Source organism: Macaca fascicularis, chromosome 10, assembly GCF_037993035.2.
Source record: "Macaca fascicularis isolate 582-1 chromosome 10, T2T-MFA8v1.1".
Taxonomy (NCBI): Eukaryota; Metazoa; Chordata; class Mammalia; order Primates; family Cercopithecidae; genus Macaca; species Macaca fascicularis.
Window position 1 is genome coordinate 17,672,213 of NC_088384.1, and position 23,608 is coordinate 17,695,820.

The 23,608-nt window shown below is 42.2% G+C and overlaps 1 long non-coding RNA gene across 1 annotated transcript; it reads left to right on the top strand.

Annotated features, from left to right (window-relative positions):
• Window positions 1-7,687: 7,687 nt before the first annotated feature.
• Window positions 7,688-20,139, top strand: LOC135965312 (uncharacterized). The gene is made up of 3 exons (XR_010578220.1): window positions 7,688-8,149; window positions 16,891-16,977; window positions 20,013-20,139. It is a non-coding gene; the product is annotated as an uncharacterized lncRNA (long non-coding RNA).
• The last annotated feature ends 3,469 nt before the right edge of the window (window positions 20,140-23,608 follow it).

Genomic DNA, 23,608 nt, shown 5'->3' on the forward strand with positions numbered 1-23,608 from the left:
AAAATACGTCTAGGCCCTCACTGAGACGTACTGCATCAGATTCTCCAGGGTTGGATCAGAAAAATCTTTATTTTTTAACACACTCCTTAGCTGTTCCTGATGCTAGGTTTAGGAACCCCTGAGTCCTTGTCATTATGAATCTATTTACAGTATATCCTAAAATGGCTCTCAGGAGCTTAAAGATAATTTCGTTTCTCACCCCTCATTTTTCAGATAAGAAAACTGAGTCTCAGAGAGCAGATGTGACCTGTCCAAGTTCCTGGACCCAGAGTAAGTTAACCGTAGTCCATTTAACTTTGAGTTACAGTCCCAGATCTAATTTTGGGATCAAATTGACATCACTGAAATTCACTTGTATCTTAACTTCTAAATGGCTAAAAAGCAGAGTCGGGTTTCTCATTTAGATTCCTCTCTCCAGTAAAGCAAATCATCTGAGTCAAGAATAGGCTTCCTCACACCCCAGAGGATTCATAAAGTGACTTCCATCCTGAACAGGAAATACATCCCATGGGACGACTTATTATTCTGTGTTGGTCTTTGGGTATTTGGCAGAGTTGGTCCTGAGATCAGATCTCACGTCTCAGGACTGTTTTGCTCACCATCTCTCACTGTCCCACTCTGTTGAATCCCTGTAACTGGCTTGAGTCTTCCAAACCCTGAGTGCTCAAGTGACCTCCTTAATCAGACCCTGAAAGGCACTCACCTGCACCAAACGAAATGCAAATACATTCTGCACACACTTTCTCTCTGTGGCAGGTTCGCAAACAGAGGTTGTATGCACTGGTGACACCCTTAAAAAGAAAAACAGGCTGGGTGCACTGGCTTATGCCTGTAATCCCAGCACTTTGGGAGGTCCAGGCGGGCAGATCACCTGAGGTCAGAAGTTCAAGACCAGCCTGACCAACATGGAGAAACCCTGTCTCTACTGAGAATACAAAATTAGCCAGGCATGGTGGTGCATGCCTGTAACCCCAGCTACTTGGGACACTGAGGCAGGAGAATTGCTTGAACCCGGGAGGTGGCGGTTGCAGTGAGCTGAGATTGCACCATTGCACTCCAGCCTGGGCAACGAGAGAAACTCAATCTCAATGAAAAGAAAAGAAAAGAGAAGAGAAGAGAAGAGAAGAGTAAAAAAAAAAAAAAAGCATATGTCCCTGGCCCAGGAACAAGAGTCACTGACAGAAGAATAAACATTCCACCATCTGAGTGGGTGACAGATTGGGAGGACAATTACAGCTGGTACTACTGGGAGTCCCTGGTTAGGTCTCTCCCTCTAAGGATTTGTCCCTAGAGTCTTTGCTTGAGCTGCTGAACCCTGGCTTGTTTATCTGGCCAGTCGAGTGCTTCCCCAGATATCCACCTCCTTAGACTGACCCGTCTCCTAGGAGCACTGAGCCCAGCATGGTGCCTGGCACTTGGGCATTCACAAAAATATCTGTTGAACCTTTGAACTGAACTTACCCTCTCTAATAACCATATGTTTCTTGGGCAGCTTCCAACCTAACAGCTGATGCCGAAGTGAGTTCAATTGAATTTTTATCCAACAAGCATGGAATGCCTGCTGTTTGCTGTAGCTGTATTAAGATCAATGAAATAGAGGTCCTCCTCACCAAAGGCTGCAATCTAGAGGAAAACGCAGACACACGTTCACGTCATCCCTACATAAAGCAGCCTCTGATAAACGTAACTCAAAGAAGTACAAAGAGGCAGGCGGCACAAAGAGAAGACTCCTGCTTGACTTTCTCCTTTATAGTTTATCCAAACACCTCCTAAACTACTGCAGATTACTTATTGCCTTCTTCCCCCACCCAAAATGGTAAGCCAAAGGGTGGAAATCTTTGTTTCCGTTCACTGCTCTTGCCAAGCACCAGAAGAATTCCTGGAACTTCATAGGTAATTCACAAATATTTCTGATTCATTTTTGAATCAGATAGGATCTAGATTCCAATCCTTTTTGCTGTCTATTAGCTACGTAACCTAGGATCACCTTTTTTTTTTTTTTTTTTTTCTGGCTTCAATTTCCTCCTCAAAGAATCAGGAATACTAGCAGTTGTTGTGAGAATTAAAGTTTATAAAAATGTAGTTCTCAACTGATGGTATTAATGTTGTTGTGATCATCATACTGATCTTAATATTTTTAAAAGGCACAGTATCTTGGGAGAAAACGTGGTTAATTACGGCTGGGCATGGAGGCTCATGCCTGTAATCCCAGGAGGATCACTTAAGCCCAGGAATTCAAGACCAACCTCGGCAACACAGTGAGATCCTCTCTCTACAATTAATTAATTAAGAAAAAAAAAGGCTATTAATTGTAACTGGCACACTGATTCTATTTTTCAAGTATCCATTAGGTTTCTGTCAGCCACAGTAGTAACAGGAAAACCAATTCACGGTGGCTTCAACAAACAGGGATCTATGTTTTCCTATATAACAAAAAATCTGGAAGTGCCTTTACAATGTCTGGGCTGGTGTCTCTCCAGTTCTCTTGATCAGAGGATGGCAAACTATGGCCCACAAGCATATCCAATGCACTGCAAAGAAAGGTTATTTTGGAACACAGCCACTCTCTCTTGTTTACACATTGTCTGTGGTTTTTGAACTCCAATAGAAAAACTGAGTCGTTTCAACTGAGACTCTATAATGCACATAGCCTAAAATATTGGCTAAAATAGTTATTATTTGCCCTTTATGGAAAAAGTTTTCCAACCCCTGCTCTTTATGATTGCTTAATCAATGGTCATACCTCCAAGAGCACATCTGCTTTCAAGACAAGAAGAGTCCTAGCTACTCGGAAGGCAGAGGCAGGAGGATCACATGTGCCCGGAATTTTGAGGGTGCAGAAGTTTGAGCTATGATGGCATCACTATTCTCCCGCCTGAGTGCAAAGTGAAACCCTATCTCTAAAAAATAACGCCCCCCCCCCCTCCCCCGCAAAAAAAAGACAGAAAGAAAGACAAGAGGGAAGAGGTGTCATAGCCATATTTGTCTTTCTAATCAAGAAAGCAAAAGCTTTTCCAGAAGGCCCAGCTGACCTCCCTTTTCATCTCATTGGTCAGAACTGGGTCACATGTCCACCTCTTGCTGAAGAGGAGTCTGGGAAAGTAGGAAATGGATTGTTACAATTGGCTAGACCTGACCTGGCCAATAAGGGAGCTACTAGCCACAGGTGCCTCTTCAGCTCTTGAAATGTGGTTGGTCCAAATAGAGATGTGCTGTAAGCACAAAATACACATCAGATTTCAAAGACAACACAGAAAACAGAATGCAAACTATTTCATTAATTAGTGAATGAATCTATTTCAAATTAATTACATGTTAGAATGTTAATATTCTGGATATAATGGGTTAAATAAAATATATTATCAAAATCAACTTCAGCTGGCACAGTGGCTCACCCCTGTAACCCAGCACTTTGGGAGGCCAAGGTGGGTGGATGACTTGAGGTCAAGAGTTTGAGACCAGCCTGAGCAACAAGGTGAAACCTCATCTCCACTAAAAAGAAAATACAAAAGTGGCTGGGCGCAGTGGCTCACGCCTGAATCCCAGCACTTTGGGAGGCTGAGGAGGGTGGCTCACAAGGTCAGGAGATCGAGACCATCCTGGCTAACATGGTGAAACCCCATCTCTATTAAAAATACAAAACAAATTAGCTGGATGTGGTGGCGGGCGCCTGTAGTCCCAGCTACTCGGGAGGCTGAGGCAGGAGAATGGCGTGAACCCAGAAGGCGGAGCTTGCAGTGAGCTGAGATCGCGCCCCTGCACTCCAGCCTGGGCAACAGAGCGAGACTCCATCTCAAAAAAAAAAAAAAAAAGGTAGCTGGGCGTTGTGGCAGGCGCCTGTAGTCCCAGCTACTCAGGAGGCTAAGGCAGGAGAATTGCTTGAATCCAAGACCCAGGAGGCAGAGGTTGCAATGAGCCAAGATTGCGCCACTGCCCTCCAGTCTGGGTGACAGAGTGAGACTCTGTCTGGAAAAAAAAAAAAAAAAAAAATCAGTTTCACCTGTTCCTACCTACTTTTTCAATGTGGCTACTAGAAAATTTTAAATTTCATACATGCCTCACACTTGTGGCTCTCATTATATTTCTATTGGACAGCACTGTACTAGACTAATCATGATCTGTTGCCTGAGGCTGGGAAAATTGCTATCCTCCACTACAGGAACATTCTGTTGGCAAGGAGAAAATGGGAACAGACATTGGATAGTAACTACAGGGTTTGCTGCAATTCATTTATCAAAAAAAGAAAAAGAAATGAGCACCTAGTCCATGCCAAGCACTATGCTAGGTGCTTAGAATACAACAGTGAGTAAAACGAATGTGGTCCTTGCCCTCGTGAGACTTAAAAAATCTTCCTGGAAAAAGTAATATTGGACCTAGACTTTAGAATGGGATGAGACTTGGCAGGCTGTGACAGGCAATGTTAGGTAAGCTGGGCTGGAGGGCATTGCAGACTGAGGGAGGGGAAAGGGGAGATGTCTGGGGAGTGGAAGGAGGCAGGGTGACAGGGACGGCTTCCATCCAGGTCCACCCCTCTCCTCTTCCTGTTCCATCCTAACCCAAGCATATTCATCTTCTCTCCACTTCCCAAACATACCATGTCCTTTCTCAACTTTGAGACTTTGCATGTCCCACTCCGCTAACTGGAATGCCCTTCCTCCTCTCTGTCTCGCGCTTAGAGAAAGACTATTATACCTTGAGGCTCAGTGAAAGCGTCCTCTCTTCTAGGAAAATGTCCTTGGTCCCTGATCCAGAGGTTAAGCTCTACTTTCTTTGTGCTCTAATAAAAATAATAATAGTAGTATAGCAGCAGTAAACATCTATTGAGCACTTACTATATAGCTGACACCATGCTAAATACTGTAGTTTAATTAAGCTGAGTTTCATGATCACCTTATTAAGTAAAAATTTTAGCCCATTTTCCAGATGAAGAGAGTTTAGAAATATTGACAGTTGCATTTCACATGGCCTAAGCTAAAACGTTGAACAGGAAAAAAAAAAAAAAGAAGAAGTAGGAGGCTGTGAGGTAGATTAAGAGTGGGAAAAAGGCATTTTAGAGAGGACGTGATGTTTCTCCAATGGGAGAGGCAGATGGGGCAGGGGTGAGACAGGAGAAGAGGGGAGGATGAAAGAGCAAGCAAAGAGTAAATGGGGAGGAGCCCACATGCTCCACAAAGACGTGTGAATTTCACTCTGCAGATAATTGTGTGTTCAAGAAAGAATCTACACAGATGAAGGCCATTACTAAATTTGCATTTTGGAGATGGGAGGACATTTAGAAGGTGACCCTTTCCATCCAGACAAAAGATGATGAGTAGAGGAAGAAGGGCAATGGCAGCAGGAACGGAGATTTGTGAGGGTTTTAGGAGTGCTCTTGGCAGTCTGGTGAATAATCGGCACATTAAGTTGGGAAGACAAGATTTACTCCCCAGCTTCCAACAGAGCTGTATCACTCATCTCAGTTAACCCCACATCGCCCTTCAATTAGCTGTTTGCATTCTTGTTTTACAGATGGGAACACCGAGCCCCAGACAGGATACGTGCCCTGCTTAAGGTCACGCCAAGAATCTCACAGCAACAGAAAGTCTATCTGGCCTTTCCAAAGCCCACAATCTTTCCACAATTCTATCCTGCCTCTAATCCAAAACCGGGACCTGATTCTCTATCCTCAGCAGTTCTTGTTTGTTGGACATTAAATATGGGATGACTTGCTGATCTATCAAGTATTTAAATGCTTCACTCATCTGCAAAGCATTTTGCACTCCTGGGTCTTCACGTGACTTTCATTTTATTTCCATTTGGGCAAATACCATGCTGCAGGTGGATAACAGGACCTCCATGTACTGTACTCATGCCTCTAATGGTAAGAAAAAGTTACTTATCTTCACTGACCTTGAGCGCCACCCCTACTCCACCTATCCTCCTCCTATTCATCTCCCTCCTATGGTACCTCAGTCCGCATAGAAGGAATCCCTCCAGAAGGCCACATAATCTTCCACATAGCAGGATGTATTGGGAACGTTATACCTTGGTTCTACTTTAGGGAAGGGTAAAATTTTATTTAAAAAAAAATTTTTTTTTTTAGGCCAGGCGCAGTGGCTCACACTTATAATCCCAGCACTTTGGGAGGCTAAGGCAGGCAGATCACGAGGTCAGGAGATCGAGACCATCCTGGCTAACACGGTGAAACCCCATCTCTATGAAAAATACAAGGCCGGGCGCGGTGGCTCACGCCTGTAATCCCAGCACTTTGGGAGGCCGAGGCGGGCGGATCACAAGGTCAGGAGATCGAGACCACGGTGAAACCCCGTCTCTACTAAAAATACAAAAAATTAGCCGGGCGCGGTTGTGGGCGCCTGTAGTCCCAGCTACTCAGGAGGCTGAGGCAGGAGAATGGCGTGAACCCGGGAGGCGGAGCTTGCAGTGAGCCGAGATCGCGCCACTGCACTCCAGCCTGGGCGACAGAGCGAGACTCCGTCTCAAAAAAAAAAAAAAAAAAAAAGAAAAATACAAAAAATTAGCCGGGCTTGGTGGTGGGCGCCTGTAGTCCCAGCTACTAGGGAGGCTGAGGCAGGAGAATGGTGTGAACCTGGGAGGCGGAGCTTGCAGTGAGCCGAGATCGCACCACTGCACTCCAGCCTGAATGACAAAAAAAAAAAACGACTAAATTAAATAAGCGTACCCCCAAAAGCCTTGGATTTAAACTCAGTTATGGCATTTGTCACCTTCTAATTGGCTTCTGAGTCAGCTGCAGAATGTGGTCCCTCTCACTCACAAAGTGCTTTGTAGTCAGAGCCAGAGTCTTCCCTATCTTGGTATCCACAAAGTTGTCCTCACCCAGTGCCTGGGCAAGTAATTAATGCCTTCGATGTCCACTTTCCTCATCTCAGAATGGGAAGAACAATGCCCAGCCGAGCAGGTTGATGTCATTAAATGACATAAGCATATGCCCAGCAGATAGAAGCTACTCGATGAATTTTTAACTTTCTTACTTCTTTTGTTTGCTGGTGGTGGGAGACAAGGTCTCTCTCTGTTGCCCAGGCTGTAGTTCAGTGTCATGACCATAGCTCACTGTAACCTCAAACTCCTAGGCTCAAGCAATCCTCCTGCCTCAGCCTCCCAAGTACCTAGGCTTACAGGCACATGTCAGAGGGTCTTACTCTGTTGCCCAGGCTGGTATCAAACTCCTGGCCTCAAGTGACACTACCTCCTTAGACTCCCAAACTGAATTTTCTTAGTTCTTAAAGGAATGAGGGAAAAATTAAATACAAGAAGGATAGCTTTATATTTAAATAAGTTTTACCGCGTGTTGTGCAAGACTAGCCTGTTTTTTCTTCTGTAAAGGCATTTCACACTTCTTCTAGGTATAATTTGTTTATGAAAATATACTTAGTACCTATGGTATTCTTACCACGATGCCAGTGATTATTGCAAGGATGGGCAGGAGAAGGCAATAAATATGATAGAAGGAAAAGAGGGACTAACACTTACTAAATAACTACTAATTGTCGGGCATTGTTAAGAGCTGAATTTTGCCCCCATCTCAATTCATATATTGAAGCTCCAACCCCCAGCACCACAGAATGAATGTACTTAGAGACAAAGTCTTTAAAGAGGTGATTACAGTAAAACGAGGTCAAATGGGTGAATCATAATCCGATATGATGGTGTCCTTCTAAGAAGAGGAGATGAGGACACAGACGTGCACAGAGGGAAGACTGTGGGCATGCACGGAGAAGACAGTCACCTGCCTGCAAGCTATGGAGAGAGGCCTCAGAAAAAACGACCCTGCTGAGCTGTGTGCTGTGGCTCACGCCTGTAATCCCAGCACTTTGGGAGGCAGAGGCGGGAGGATCACCTGAGGTCAGGAGATCGAGATCAGCCTGGCCAACATGGCGAAACCCCGTCTCTACTAAAAATACAAAAATTAGCTGGGTGTGGTGGTGCGTGCCTGTAATCCCAGCTACTCAGGAGGCTGAGGCAGGAGAATCGCTTAAACTCGGGAGGCGGAGGTTGCGGTGAGCTGAGATTGTGCCACTGCGCTCCAGCCTGGGTGACAGAGCGAGATTTCATCTCAGGGAGAAAAAAAAAAAAAAAAAAGGAGAAACAGCCCTGCTGACAACTTGATCTTGCACTTCCAGCCTCCAAAAGGGTGAGACAGCAAATTTCTGTTGTTTAAGCCATTCAGTTGGTGGCACTTTGTTATGGCAGCCCTAGCCAAGTAACACAGTCTGTATCCTTGACACTGTATATACTCATGCATTTGTTTATCAGACATTCACATAGTAGCTACAGTGGACTGGGCCTAGCATAAAACAAGCCAAATGTGGTTCCTGCCTTCTGGGAACTTCCAATCTGGTGTTTGTTATTTCAATCATCCCCATTGTACAGATGGAGAAACAGATGCCCAGGCAGCTAGACAGCATGATCCATAAGGTCGAAACGTCCACAGGACACTTAGGGAAGATTAAAACAGACTAAGGATCTGAGAAGACCCAATCCAATGGGATGGCATTTGGAATTCAAATCCATGACATAGGCAGCATGATCCATAATGTCGAAAGGTCCACAGGACACTTAGGGAAGATTAAAACAGACTAAGGATCTGAGAAGACCCAATCCAATGGGATGGCATTTGGAATTCAAATCCAGTGACATGGTGGCTCATTCAAGGCCCTCTGTTAGTAACCAGGAAGCAAAGGACAGGGCTAGATCCACCCTCACCCCTTAGGAAAGGAACTGACAAGAGGTAGGTAGTGTGAACCCATGTCAAGGGCATAGCCTCTGTGGAGTCATAGAAAATCTATGCCTGTAACCACTCAGTTTGGGAGTAGACACGGGGTCTCTGGGCCTCTCAGTCAGGATGCATCCTGGGTAAGTCCATAGGAGATTTTCTAACCTATTTGCTGGGGATTCTACGTACTCTGCACTACCTTCTCACAAAAAAACTTACCAAAACTACAAAACCTATAATACAATTGAATTTGGCATCGGAGTCAACAAAGGGTCAATGTTTGTAGGAAGGTCAGCTAAAAGCTAGAGGAAAGCCAGCTCATAGAGTGGAAGGGATGGCTGGTGTTTGAGTTATTAAAAAAAAAAAAAAAAAAAGAGTTACATTACTGTTTCCTTTTATCAAACACGGACTGTGTGCCTGAGATCATTACACAGATGAATTCATTTAACATTTACAACATCCTTACAAGAAAAGGAATGCTATCCTTTGCATTTGCCATTGAAGAACAAAAGGGGCCAGAGAAGTTCCTAAGGTTGCCAGAGACTGTAGAGTCAGTAACAGGCAGGACTTGGGTTTGAACTCAGATCTGTCCAATCCCCCATTCGTGCTCTTAACTACTATTTGCTCTACAACTTCCCAGATTAAGCAATTGGGCCCGTCCTGCAGAGGGGAATGTCTGGGGAAGAATAAGACCGACAAGGTCTTATTCTTTTTGATTCCCCATGACCCTTTCCTCCAATTCACCAGGTGCTTTTCTTTTACATGTAGGTAGCTTTTTGCAGGAGGAAAGGTCAATTACATGGCCCTACATCCTTCTCGCATCCCAAAACCCTATAACTAGGAGGATATATTTGAAAAAGGCTACATCTATAGCAGGGATGAAAAATTAAAGCACAAGTGGGTCAGAGGAATATCTGAGAGATCAGAAGGCAAACAGGATCAGGCCCATGGAGGAAGACATGACCTAAAACATCGACAGGGGCTTGCCGGATACTGGGGGAGTTCCAAGATTAGAGATAATGCACATGAGAAGCAGGTAAGGGACCTGCAGAAAATCTCAAGAGGATTGGCTGGGAGACCCTAATTTAAGCATCCAGCTACGTTAGTGCCTTCTGTGCCCTCTTATACCAAGCAAGGGCAGTAAAGTCTCCGACCCCACCCCCATCCCCATCCGAGCTAGAATTAGGAGTGTGGTTGTTTTGGCTAAAGAACCAAGACCAAGCCGGGCACAGTGGCTCACGCCTGTAATCCCAGCACTTTGGGAGGCTGAGGCGGGCGGATCAGAGGTCAGGAGTTTGAGACCAGCCTGACCAACATGGTGAAACCCCGTCTCTACTGAAAATACAAAAATTAGCCGGGCATGGTGGCACATGCCTGTAATCCCAGCTACTTGGGAGGCTGAGACAGGAGAATCGCTTGAACCCGGGAGGTGGAGGTTACAGTGAGCCTAGATAGCGCCACTGTATTCCAGCCTGAGTGACAGAGTGAGGCTCCATCTCAAAGAAAAAAAAAGAAAAAAGAACCAAGACCAAGGTAACATCAAAGAAGAATGGGGACCCCCCATTTGTTAAAGAAAAGAATTTACTGAAAGGCCTTCTTGTAATCACGTCCTGTTGCTTCTCTGCAACCTTCGAGATAGATGGTAGCAAACAAAAAGAAGCCACGGACAGGCAGGTAGGGAAGTTCAAATGCAAAGATAGGCATGAGGCCTCAACTCACTGATTATCAGAGAAAAGCAACACCCTGAGAGATATCCTAGCTTGAAATAGGTTCACCAAGAAGTTATCTTGAAGTCCTAACTCCTATAACTGTGAATGTGACCTTATTTGGAAATAGAGCCTTTGCAGATGTAATCACGTTAAGATTAAGTCATATTGGATCAGGGCGGGTCCCTAATTCAACGACTGCAGTCCTTATAAGTAGGGGGAATTTGAATATGGAGACATATTCAATGTGTCAAAAGGTAGAACGTAACAAAGATTAAGACACAGAAATAACTAGAATAAAAGCCCAAGCATCTTCAAATAGGAATCCCAGAAGAAAGAATGGAGGAAATATAGGAGAAATAACAGTAACATGAAAAAGAGAAAGAAACATTTCTCACAGCTAAAGAAAGATGTGTAGCTTCCGATTTAAAGGGCACATGAATGCTGAACAGTCTGAATGAGAAAGACATTATTTTGACCTCGTAAATGTGGGTACCCGGCACAAGAAGGACTCAGAGGTTTCCCACTTTTACCCTTCACATTTGATGCTAGGCACATCGTTCTGTGGAGGTAGCTTCCTTTCTCTCTCATCTTCAACGAGACTTCTCTCTGTTATCTAAAATGAAATAAAAGCATTCATTTTTAATTCATCTTTGATTCTGGGCCAATATTTGTGGTGTACGGAATTGGAAGTGTCCATTTCAGAAGAGGGTTGTGGTGTAATTAGAGTTTATTAGTCTCTGCAGTGTGTATTCATCAGAAGTTCATCCAGTTTGACATAGTGTTGGCCTGTGACAGGCTGAAGCTTTAATCCCTGCCAAATTAGAGGGGAAATCATGATAAGGAACCATCTCGAGATTTTTAAAATGCAGATAAAACATACAAAATGTTTTTTTGAAATCTCATGTAACAATCTGTTTGGATAATATTATTGGAGATGTTGACATTTAAGTGAGAAAATTATTGTGCATAAAGTGAAGCAGAATGAAGATGGTAAGAATCTCTGAGCAGATAGCAAAAATAAAAAGCTACATAAACCAATTGATTTTTAAAATTAGCACAGCTTTAATCTGAGATGCAAGATATTAATTTTGTAAGCATTATTCAGGGCTGGTGAGGTCCTGGTAAAGTCCAGGTCACTTGGTGAGGTCCTACATCTCTGGAGGAGTAAACAGTTCATGGGATTATTTTGTTAATCAACTCTGAGGAGAGAGATTGGGACAAAAACACTTTACTTAGTAAATGAAATGTATTTAATTTGCTGTCTCATTCTTTGTCAGTTTGTCATTAGAGGAACCCATATCAAGACTTATAGCAACAGCTTTCCATCAACAATTGTTTGACAGTTACTATGCTACTAGGTGCACCTTTCAAATTTATAATTAGGAAGACTTGGCAGATGGGACATATTGATCAATAACATAGTCAATTTTCTATTATGGAAATAAATTGATATTTCCACTGTAAAAACATTTATTTCAGTACCTCAGAACAGCACTATTTATTTCCAGCAAGAAGGTGACTAAGAGGAGGCATAAATGTTATACAAATTATAGTAGGTATTTACCAATTCTTTCAACTACATTCCATTCTCAGTATTCCTAGGAGATATCAGGGCTTAGCAACTTTCTCACGGGAAATTATTCTCAGATTTTTGCCTTCGGTCAAAAGAACTGGATCCAATACTTCTCATATAGTTCATCCTATCAGGATCAATGTTATTGGAGATGGAACTGGCATTTATGGGAGAAATAATACAATGGAATGAGCATAGTTTTAAGAATCAGACAGATATAGACACAGGTCTTAGCTTTGAACTTGAAGACATTGCTAATTCTGTCTGAACCTTAGCTTCCTTGCCTATAAATTGGAATCAACTCAATCCAGATTCAAATTCTGACCCTTTTGCTTATGCTAGCAAGGTGAACCTGATGAGTTTACTAGGCTTCTCTTAACTTTGCTTTCATCAATGAACTGTGGTGAGAGTGAAACAAAATACATATATAAATATCACAGCACCAGGGGCATGCCTAACGAATTTTAGTTCCTCTCACCTTCCCTATGCTACGTTATCTGAGCAATGTACAAACAATGCACCAAGGTATAGAAATTTGAGGCACAGTTGTGCAAAGTATTCAGTCTTTTCCTCAGAGGCATTTCCTTTAAGAAGATGAATTTATATTCAAATATGAAATCACATTAATGTACCAGCTTTGTCATCCATTGTTGATGGCATCCAAATAATCAAATCAATCTCATATCTTTGTTGAGAAGCAATTATACACAAGGTATGAGAGCGGATGATACGAAGACCATGTCATGACCGCCAATATCAAGAAGGTTAAATCCAGCGGGGAAGTCTCTGCTCAGTCCAAGAACAAACATAGTTATGACAATGACACTAATGTCTCCCAGGGTGAAGGGGAGCCCAGACTCTCAGGATCTCAGGAATTTTCACCAGTAACTAACTTCTGCTGAAATATATCAGATCTTCTATGTTCTGAGTCTCCTGGCTCCTGGGGTATGCCTTTCCCACGATGAATCTAGCCTGCTTGAGGAGGTGGGAATGAGTCAGTCCTGCTCTAATTACGGACAGTGTTATCATCGGCATAGTCTACCTCAAGTTGAGATATTATCTACTGTCTCCATTGCAGCCACTTCAATATTGAAGAATGATCTGAATCAGAATCAAACCTGGCCACTGCCTTGGGACTCGGATCTTGGAAACCATCTAACGATGGGCAGGATGGACAATGGTACCATTTATAAGGAAGATGAGGAGAAAAAAAAATTTTTTTTAATCCTTGTTTGGGAAGAGTATGAGAATGGAAAATCAAGAGTTCTATTTTGAATATGTTAAGTTTTACATTCCCACTCAACACCTGTGTGGAGATGTCTAGTAGAATTTTAGATATGTGAGTCAGGAACTCAAAAGAGATGGCTGAAATAGTGAACTGATGTTATAAATTGGAGAACTATTATTACATGGAGCTAAGTAGAGCCATGAAATTATTATAGATTTCCAGAGGCAAGAACGTAGAGAAAGAAAATACACCAACCCAGGGGAAGATCTCCTGAGGATATGGCATTGAAGAATGAACAAGATTTGGATGAATAAAGAGAGAGGAATGCCTTCAGGTAGTTCAGCATATGAACAAAGACCCTGGAGAACACATTGTGATGTCTTGTTTGGGGATACTAAAGATACTAACTAAATGAGTTTTCAAATAGTGTCCTATGGAACCCTGTGGTTCCCCAGACCTACTGGGGGCTACCATTTTGGGTCTAAAAAGAGGTCAGCCATGTGGGTCTCTAGTCTCCCATCCCTGCTTCAACCATAACTACTTATTTCTAGTCTCTTTTATGATTTTTCATATAACATTGTCTGTAAAGAGAGAAATTCAATGCTTCTTAAAATTATATTTCTTTTTTGTTTTTTGTTTTTAGTTGATACATAATAATTGTACATGTTTATGGAGTACAGTGTGATGCTTTGATACATGTATACATTGTGTACAAATTAAATCAGGGTTTTAGCATACCCATCACCTCATACGTTTATTATTTCTTTGTGGTGAGAACATTCAAATTTTGGCCTTCTAGTACTTGAAATATACAATCCAGTATTGTTAACCATAGTCACCCTACTGAGCAATAGAACACCAGAACTTATTTCTCCTATTTAACTGTAACTTTGTATCTGTTGACCAGTCTCTCTCTACTGCCCCCTCACCCTTCCCAGCCTCTAGTATCCATTATTCTACCCTCAACTTATACGAAATCAATGTAATGTTTAGATTCCACATATGAGTGAAATAGTGTGGTATTTGTGTTTCTGTGCCTGGCTTATTTTACCTAACATAATGTCCTCCAGGTTCATCTATATTGCTCCAAATGACAGGATTTCATTCTTTTGTTGTGACTGAATAGTATTCCATTGTATATATGGAGAGATATATATATATATTTGTATACATACCTGGATATATACATATATCACATTTTCTTTATCCATTCATCTGTAGTTAAGACACTTAAGTTGACTCCATATTTTGGCTATTGTAAATAGTGCTGCAATAGACATGGGGGTGCAGATATCTCTTCCACATACTGATTTCATTTCCTTTGGCTATACACCCAGTAGTAGGATTGCTGGATCATATGGTAGTTCTATTTTTAATTTTTTGAGTAGCCTCCATACTGTTTTGCATAATTGCTTTGCCATTTTCATTTCCACCAACAGTGTATAAGAGTTTCTTTCTCCACATCCATGCTGGCATTTGTGTGTGGTTTCTTTTGATAATAGCCAATCTAATTGGAATGAGATGGTATCTTGTTGCAGTTTTGATTTGCATTTCCCTGGTGCTTAGTGATGTTGAACATTTTTTCGTATATCTGTTGGCCATTTGTATGTCTTCTTTTGAGAAATGTCTAAACAGGTCTTTTGCCCATTTTTAAATCAGATTTTTTGGTTTTTCGCTATTGAGTTGAGTTTCTTATATATTCTGGATGTTAACACCCTGTCAGATGCATAGTTTGCAATTATTTTCTCCCATTCCATAGATCGTCTTTTCACTCTGTTGCTTATCTCCTTTGCTGTGCAGAAGCTTTTAGTTTGATGCAATCCCATTTGTTTATGTTTGCTTTTGTTGTCTGTGCTTTTGAGGTCTTATCCAAAAAACCCTTGCCCAGATCAATGTAATAAAGTCTATGTTTCTTTCTAGTAGTTTCATAGTTTTAGGTCACACACTTAAGTTTTTAATCCATTTTGAGTTGATTTTTCATATGGTTAGTAGAGATAGGGGGTCTAGCTTTATTCTTCTGCATGTGAATATCCAGTTTTCCCAGATGCTTTATTGAAGAGATGTCCTTTCTCTGTTGTGTGTTCTTGACACCTTTGTTTCAATTCAGTTGGTTGTATGTGCAGGAATTTATTTTGGTGTTCCCTACTCTGTTTTATTGATCTATGTGTCTGTTTTTATGCCACTACCATGCTATTTTGATTATTATAGCTTTGCAGCATATTCCAAAGTCAGGTAGTTTGATGCCTCTAGCTTTGGTCTTTCTTCTCAAGGTTGCTTTGGCTATTAAGGGTCTTTTGTGATGCCATACAAATTTTAGGATTGTTTTTTCTATTTCTGTGAAGAATGTCATTGTTATAGGTATTGCATTGAATCTGTAGATTGCTCTGGGTACTACGACATTTTAACAATATCAATTCTTCCAAGTCATGAACATGGAATATCTTCCCATTTATTTAATTCTTTTAAAATACGTAGGTTTTCTTACAATATCACAGGTCCAGGAGTACCGAGAAATGTCTTGTGATCTAGATTCTGGCACTTATGTCTGTGTGACTTCGATCAAGTTTGCTCTGATATAAAATGAGGCTACTAGCCTTTCCAACTTAGTCAATTAGCTGAGAGAATTAAATAAGAGAATTTGTAAAAGTAATTAACAGAGCATCTGACATCTAGTAGATTCTCAACCCTTGCTGGTTTCTTTCCTTTCTTAAATGAGTGCTGACCTGGAAAAATTAATCTCAGGAACAGCAGTTTCTAGATTCTCTAGCATTGCTAGCCTGATTCCCGAGTCTTTTCATCTCCTTGGGGGTCTTTTTTTCTACTCCCAGTCTCAGCAACATACACACACACGCTCACACACAGGCACTCACACACAACTTTATTTTCTTCCTGTTGCCAACAACGTCAAGTTTTCATTTTATTACAGCCTCACCTGTAAGTTCAGGGAGTTCAGGCTCCCTCTCACACCTGTGAATTCCTACATGGCAGTCCTGCTGGACCAATGCCTCCCCAGGGCCCAGTGAGCTCCCTGGTGCTCTGCGCAGCTACCTGGTCCTGTCTGGGAACCTGCTGTAGGGAGGAAACTGCCCAGTGGCCACTTAAGTGTGAGACCAAAACTATGAAACTGTTCATGCTCCTCTTAGGGGCCGGGCTTGAATGGGAGGCTTTGAGAGTTCGTGAACTCCCTTTACCCCACTCGGAGCCAGAACTGAAGATGTCTGGGGAGAGAGCTAGGTACCTGGAGAATGGAAAGAGAGATATTTTAGACATTCGGGACTTCTTGTTTTATTTATTTATTTTTTTTTGAGACAGAGTCTCACTCTGTTGCTCAGACCGGAGTGCAATGGTGTAATCATGCAACCTCAAACTCCTGAGCTCAAGCAATCCTCCCACTTCAGCCCCCTGAGTAGCTAGGACGACAGGCCTGAGCCACCACACACAGCTGACTTTTAAATTTTTTTGTAGAGACAGAGTCTTACTATGTTGCCCAGGCTGGTCTTGAGATCCTGGCCTCAAGCCATCCTCCTGCCTCAACATCCCAGAGTGCTGGGATTACAAACGTGAGCCACCACTCCTGGCTGACAAGAGAGACATTTTAAAGGTCTCTTCAAATGATGGAAAAGTGATAAACGTCTGCTTTCCTCCCCAGGCCAGATTGTATTTTCCAAAGACGGCAGCACCATTTCCATCCCTCAGGCTCTTCTACAATGTGACTCTGACACTCCTCCATCAAGAGGTAGGATCCATTTCTCCTCCTTTTGAAACCTGAGCTGATTGTAGGACTTCCTTGTAACCAGCAGAATGCAGCAGAAGTGCTCTGTGACTTCCAGCACTGAGTAAGAAAAGGCCAGGCAGCTCCCACCTGGTTTTCATGGAATGCTCCCTCTGGGGACACTCCCTCTCGGAAATGGGCCTTCATGCCACATGGAGGGGCCACACAGAGGTGCTCTGTTGACAGGCCCAGCTGTGCACAGCCTTTGAGTCATCCCAGTCCAGGGGCCAGATGATAACATATGAGTGAAGGAGCCTCCAGAGGACTCCAGCTCCCAGTTGTCTGAGTGTCCTCAAGTGAAGCCCCAGACATTGTGGCCCAGAGACAAACCATCCCCTTTGTTCCCTGCATGAATTCGCAACCCACATCCTCGGTGAGCTTAACAAAATGGGCATTGTGTTACACCACTCAGTGTGGAGTGGTTTGTTACACAACATGAGTGACTCGAACACTCTCCCAGTGCATAACATAAGTAAACATACACACACATGTGCACACACACACGCATCTTCACTCGTGGTGGAGAATGGGTCAAATGTTAAAGAGGAAAGATCAACTCACCAGCTCTCTCTACATCCCAGTTTCTTCATCCATCGGGTGATAGGGAAAAAAGGCCCTCCCTGCTCTGACACCCTGCCTCTGTGATCTTCCCCGGCTTCCCTTCAGTTAAGCCTGGTTGAAAACCTTCATTTTCTCTGAGGTAGCTGACAACTTCCCTGGACTAGTTGCACTTTAGACAGCTTCGGAGCCTAAAGGGAAAGGAACAAAGCTTTGATGGCGGAATTTCAGAGCCAGTGGATTATTATTTTTTTTTTTTTTAAGAGATGGGGATCATTAAAAAGTCAGGAAACAACAGGTGCTGGAGAGGATGTGGAGAAATAGGAACACTTTTACACTGTTGGTGGGATTGTAAACTAGTTCAACCATTATGGAAAACAGTATGGCGATTCCTCAAGGATCTAGAACTAGATGTACCATATGACCCAGCCATCCCATTACTGGGTATATACCCAAAGGATTATAAATTATGCTGCTATAAAGACACATGCACACGTATGTTTATTGTGGCACTATTCACAATAGCAAAGACTTGGAATCAACCCAAATGTCCATCAGTGACAGATTGGATTAAGAAAATGTGGCACATATACACCATGGAATACTATGCAGCCATAAAAAAGGATGAGTTTGTGTCCTTTGTAGGGACATGGATGCAGCTGGAAACCATCATTCTCAGCAAACTATCACAAGAACAGAAAACCAAACACCGCATGTTCTCACTCATAGGTGGGAACTGAACAATGAGATCACTTGGACTCGGGAAGGGGAACATCACACACCGGGGCCTATCATGGGGAGGGGGGAGGGGGGAGGGGGGAGGGATTGCATTGGGAGTTATACCTGATGTAAATGACGAGTTGATGGGTGCAGCACACCAACAAGGCACAAGTATACATATGTAACAAACCTGCACGTTATGCACATGTACCCTACAACTTAAAGTATAATAATAATAAATAAATTTAAAAAAAAAAAGATGGGGAGAAGTGGTTCTCTTAAATCTTGAAATGAATAGTATCAATGTATCCTTATTATATAAATGAATTCTATGATATACAGTGGTTGTTATTGTACATGGAGTGTTACTATGTGTTGATGCTCACTTTGGGCTAAGTATTCTTCTAGGCACTGAACATGCATTATCCTATTTAAACCTCACAGCAAGAAATTCCCTCACCCCTTCATGAGCGGTACCTGCCCTGGCACCGCGTTAGGGAGTATAAAATGTCACGTGGAGACGTGAAGACGCCTGAGAATTCCGCACAGAATGTTGGTTTTAAAATCTGCTGCAGCAAAAAACGTTCTACACTCTGAATTGAGGTGTTCTCCTAACAAAATTGGATAGTATTAATTTCTTCATTTGCAGGGGAACTATGTTAATGCAGAGGGCTCTCAATTTTCCTCCCATAATTTTTGCTTAAAAATCTTTGATATCCGCTCCCACTTGCTGGTGAAGAAAATCAGTTCTAGCTCAAAGGGAAAGCAAATGTCACAGTAATTATGAGAACGAACTCGAATTGGACCTAGGTACCAAAAAATGAACAAAATGAATCTGCCATTTACTGGGGCGTGACCTTGGACTTGTCACTTAACTGTTCCAATGCTTAATCCTGTTGTCTGTAATGTGGAGTAATTATAGCTCCTCTCTTACAGGGTTGCCTTGGCATTGAAGAGATTATGTATTCAGCACAATGCCTAACACACGTAAATAGTTCATAAAAGTTTGCTGCTTTTGGCCGGGCATGGTGGCTCACGCCTGTAATCCCAGCACTTTGGGAGACCGAGGCGGGCAGATCACAAGGTCAGGAGATCGAGACCATCCTGGCTAACATTGTGAAACCCCGTCTCTACTAAAAATACAAAAAATTAGCCAGGCGTGGTGGCAGGCGCCTGTAGTCCCAGCTACTCGGGAGACTGAGGCAGGAGAATGGCATGAACCCGGGAGGCGGAGCTTGCAGTGAGCCGAGATCACACCACTGCACTCCAGCCTGGGCGACAGAGCGAGACTCCGTCTCAAAAAAAAAATAAAAAAGTTTGCTGCGTTTACTAATAATCCACTCCTATATCATGGTAGGCAAATTCAAGAGAGATGGCAATTTCCAAAGTAATTTTGACCTGCTAGAGGAATTTTTTGAAAAAAGGAAAATTGTGTGTGCATGCATGAACATCTGAGTTTTGCAAGCTAGATAACTTCTTCCAGTAATAGTTCCATATTGTTCATTAACTTTCCACTTTTCTTTTCTGATATAAAAATACCCTGCAGAAAAGTAATACACCGATTGGGTAAAAACGTTCGGAGAAGAACAAAAATACATTCTAATCCTTAGATAAGTTACTTATCTTCTCTAAACCTTGGTGCAGACATATATAAAGTGCTCAATACATGTTTGGTGAAGAAAATTCTAAAAGTTATTATACTAATAGCTCTTTTTCATTAGGATTAAATGAGATACAAAATGAAGGTACTTCTCACAGTTACTAGACGGCGAATGTTAGTTTTCTTTATTTTTCTCTGAGCAACAAGGTAAGACCCCGTCTCTACAAAAAAAAAAAAAAAAAAAGAAACTCCAAATTTGATCAGTTCTGTTCATTCCTGATGAAGTTTAATTCTCTGTTTATCATACAGATAACAGTGTTTTAGCTCTCAGAGAAACTGAACAGGCTGCACAGAAATTAACCTAAGAGGTAGCTGTGTCTGCTTTTATCACTGAGACACACACACACACACACACACACACACACACACACCCCTTGAATATAGTGTCTCATACCCATGAAGTCTGAGATGGTCTTGGAATCATTAGACTCTCTTCCTCTGGAGATAAATTTAGATATCCATATCTTCCTGAAAGATAATCATTTGTTTCATCTTTAAAATTAAGGAAGGGGGGATGAGGATTCCAGTGGTTCCTTTTTAATGCTCAGCAATTTCTACTCTTCCACTTAGAAGCAACTAAATTCCCATCACATGACTCACCTTCCTGCCATGAATCAGGTGATCAATCTAAAAGCCCCAGCCTGTCAGCCATTTCCTAGGTAACCAACCCCAAGTGATTTTAATGGACGGCCCATAACAGACAGAAACCAGCCAGAGATAGGAAAAACCTGTTGTTTTGAGCTTTTTTCCTCAATACTTTTAAATAATTAAAAACACCATCAAGAAGCTAATCCATAGGTAAAATGATATGTAAAATATGATTGCATAGTGCTTTTCTGCCTTCATTAATTCATTCTAGATGGGAAAGAACCATTTACTCCAAGCTTTATTGGTCCTAAAAGAAATTTCTCCCAACCTTTGATGTGGAGTTAGAATTATCAAACCAGATCTTGTTAAGGGAGTGAGTTTCAAATGAGCCTGAGATAATTATTTGCAGCAGTAATGACCTCTAAGTTTCTTTTTAATCTGAAAAGTTAAACTCACTCTTTTGGGGGTGCACATTGGCTCGAATTTAGTAACTCCAGTAAGTTTAAAGGTTAGGGTCATCCATTAGGGAATCAGTCCTCAGTGACTCTTTGGTCCAACACTTATCAGTTGCATGACTTTTGGAAAGGATACATAATCTTTCTGAGACCCTATTTATTCATCTGTAAATGGGAATAATAAGAATTAGTTGTACCCTGTCACAGTGCTGGGAATCAGGAAATTCAGATAAAGCACCGAATACAATAGGAGCCGCATAGCAAACACTTAATAAAGGTTAGAAATAAGTGAACACAAGAATAATCATCTTTTTATATGTAAATACTTACTAAATGTCAGACACCAGACTAAAATACTTACACACACGAAAATGCTAGAGCTATAAAGAATTAAATGGCTCCTGAATTGAAAGGAAGAAAATAATTAACCTGAGAATATTGGCAGCATCATCACAAACAGCAAACATACCTTGAGCACCCTTGATTACTGAAAGAGTGGAGCAGAAGGAGACAGCACGGGCTTTAGAATAAGAGAGAATCACATTTAGATCCTCCTTCTCTCTTATGAGCCATGTGGCCATTACTAAAGTAAATTAAGACAAAAAATAGGCCAGAAGAATCCCTGAGCAGAAAAAGCCAGTTAGACCTCATAAGTTACCTTAACCTTGCTTGATATGCAAACACAAGCAAAACTAAACTTCGAGCTATTTCTTTTCATGCCTGTATTAAGTAAAACCAGAACTTCAGCTCAACCAACCAGAAGCAGCCAACGATTTATAATTAGATGACTAGGAACTTTTCAGGGAGATAGACCAAATAAGGCAACTTTATAACCAATTAAATATTTTATTTCGATTATTTCTGCATTCACTCTATAAAAGCCTCTTTTGATTCACAGCATCCTGATTCATGAACTGCTTTTTGCTCAAATAAACTCTTTTTTTTAAAAAAAAAAGTTATTGTGGGCCAGGTGCGATGGCTCACACCTGTAATCTTAGCACTTTGGGAGGCCAAGGAGGGAGGAATCACCTGAAGTCAGGAGTTCGAGACCAGCCTGGCCAACATGGTGAAACCCCATCTCTACTAAAAATGCAAAAATTAGCCAGGCGTGGTGGTGGGCGCCTGTAATTCCAGCTACTTGGGAGGCTGAGACAGGAGAATTGCTTGAACCGGAGAGGCGGAGGTTGCAGTGAGCCAAGATTGCGCCATTGTACTCCAGCCTAGACAACAGAGCAAGACTCCATCTCAAAAAAAAAAAAAAAAAAAAAAGGTATATTGTCTCTGTTTACCTTTTAACACCATGAAAAAGCAACCTGCCCTCTCATCTTCAAAATGAGTAAGTCCATCAGAGCTTACAGTTGCAATCAACATAAATGATTCAGCAATGTTAACCAAAAAAGCAATTCATTAGAAGTACAATAGATGCTTACAGGGTCAATGAGAAACTGGAAGAACAGTTTGGGAAACTGGTAAAAGTTTGCTAAGATAAGACACCAGAGGGTTAGGTGGAAGGAACCATGGAAAAACCACACAGCAGCTGCTGGCATGAACACCACCTCCAACTGGCCCTATGTTGTTGGGTTCCTGTCTCAAAATTCAAAGTCTTCAGTTATGACTGCTGTATCACTCACAAGCTGCTGCTATCTCTCCCAGGATAAAAGAGGCCTCCTCAACCTCCATCATTGGAGGTAGATATTACCTCCACCATGACCGTACATATTGAGCTCTTCCAAAAAAGCTGCAGTTGGGTACCCAAATGGCAAATGCCCACTCTGAGAGGAACAATGTTACAACATCTTTGTTGTGAGAACAAAGGAACTAAGGTCTTTGAAATAGAGCACAATGCCCGGCATATAGTTGGCACCCAAGTGGAACTGTTAAATTGGAAGCTATTATTATTAGATGTTGAAAGTATACCCTCTGGGCCGGGTGTGGTGGCTCACGCCTGTAATCCCAGCACTTTGGGAGGCCAAGGCGGGTGGATCACAAGGTCAGGAGATCGAGACCATCCTGGCTAACACGGTGAAACCCCATCTCTACTAAAAACACAAAAAATTAGCCAGGCATGGTGGTGAGCGCCTGTAGTCCCAGCTACTCAGGAGGCTGAGGCAGGAGAATGGCGTGAACCCGGGAGGCTGAGCTTGCAGTGAGCTGAGATCACACCACTGCACTCCAGCCTGGGCGACAGAGTGAGACTCCATCTCAAAAAAAAAAAAAGACAGAAAGTATACCCTCTGGAACAAAACAAACTTTAATCTGCCACTTATTCTATGCCTGGTTCTGTGCTAGGCTGAGGATACACTAGTGACAATATAGGTTAATATGGTAATACATCTCTCCACTGTGTAATGAGGATGGCAAATGGGTGAACAATAATAACTGGAAATACCTGTGATGAGGACTATAGGTTCCGGGTAGGTACAAAGTGCTTTGGACTCAACGAGGAAGGAACTATTCATTCTCTTTTGTGTGTCTGGAGGAAGTGGAAAGGGAAAGGAATTCCTCACTGAAATGGTGGCATTTGAGTCTGGAAGACATTCTTTTCTCCAACTATCCTGATGCTTCACATTCTTCAAGATTCTGCTTCTAATGAAACAGCTTTGACTCTGAATCC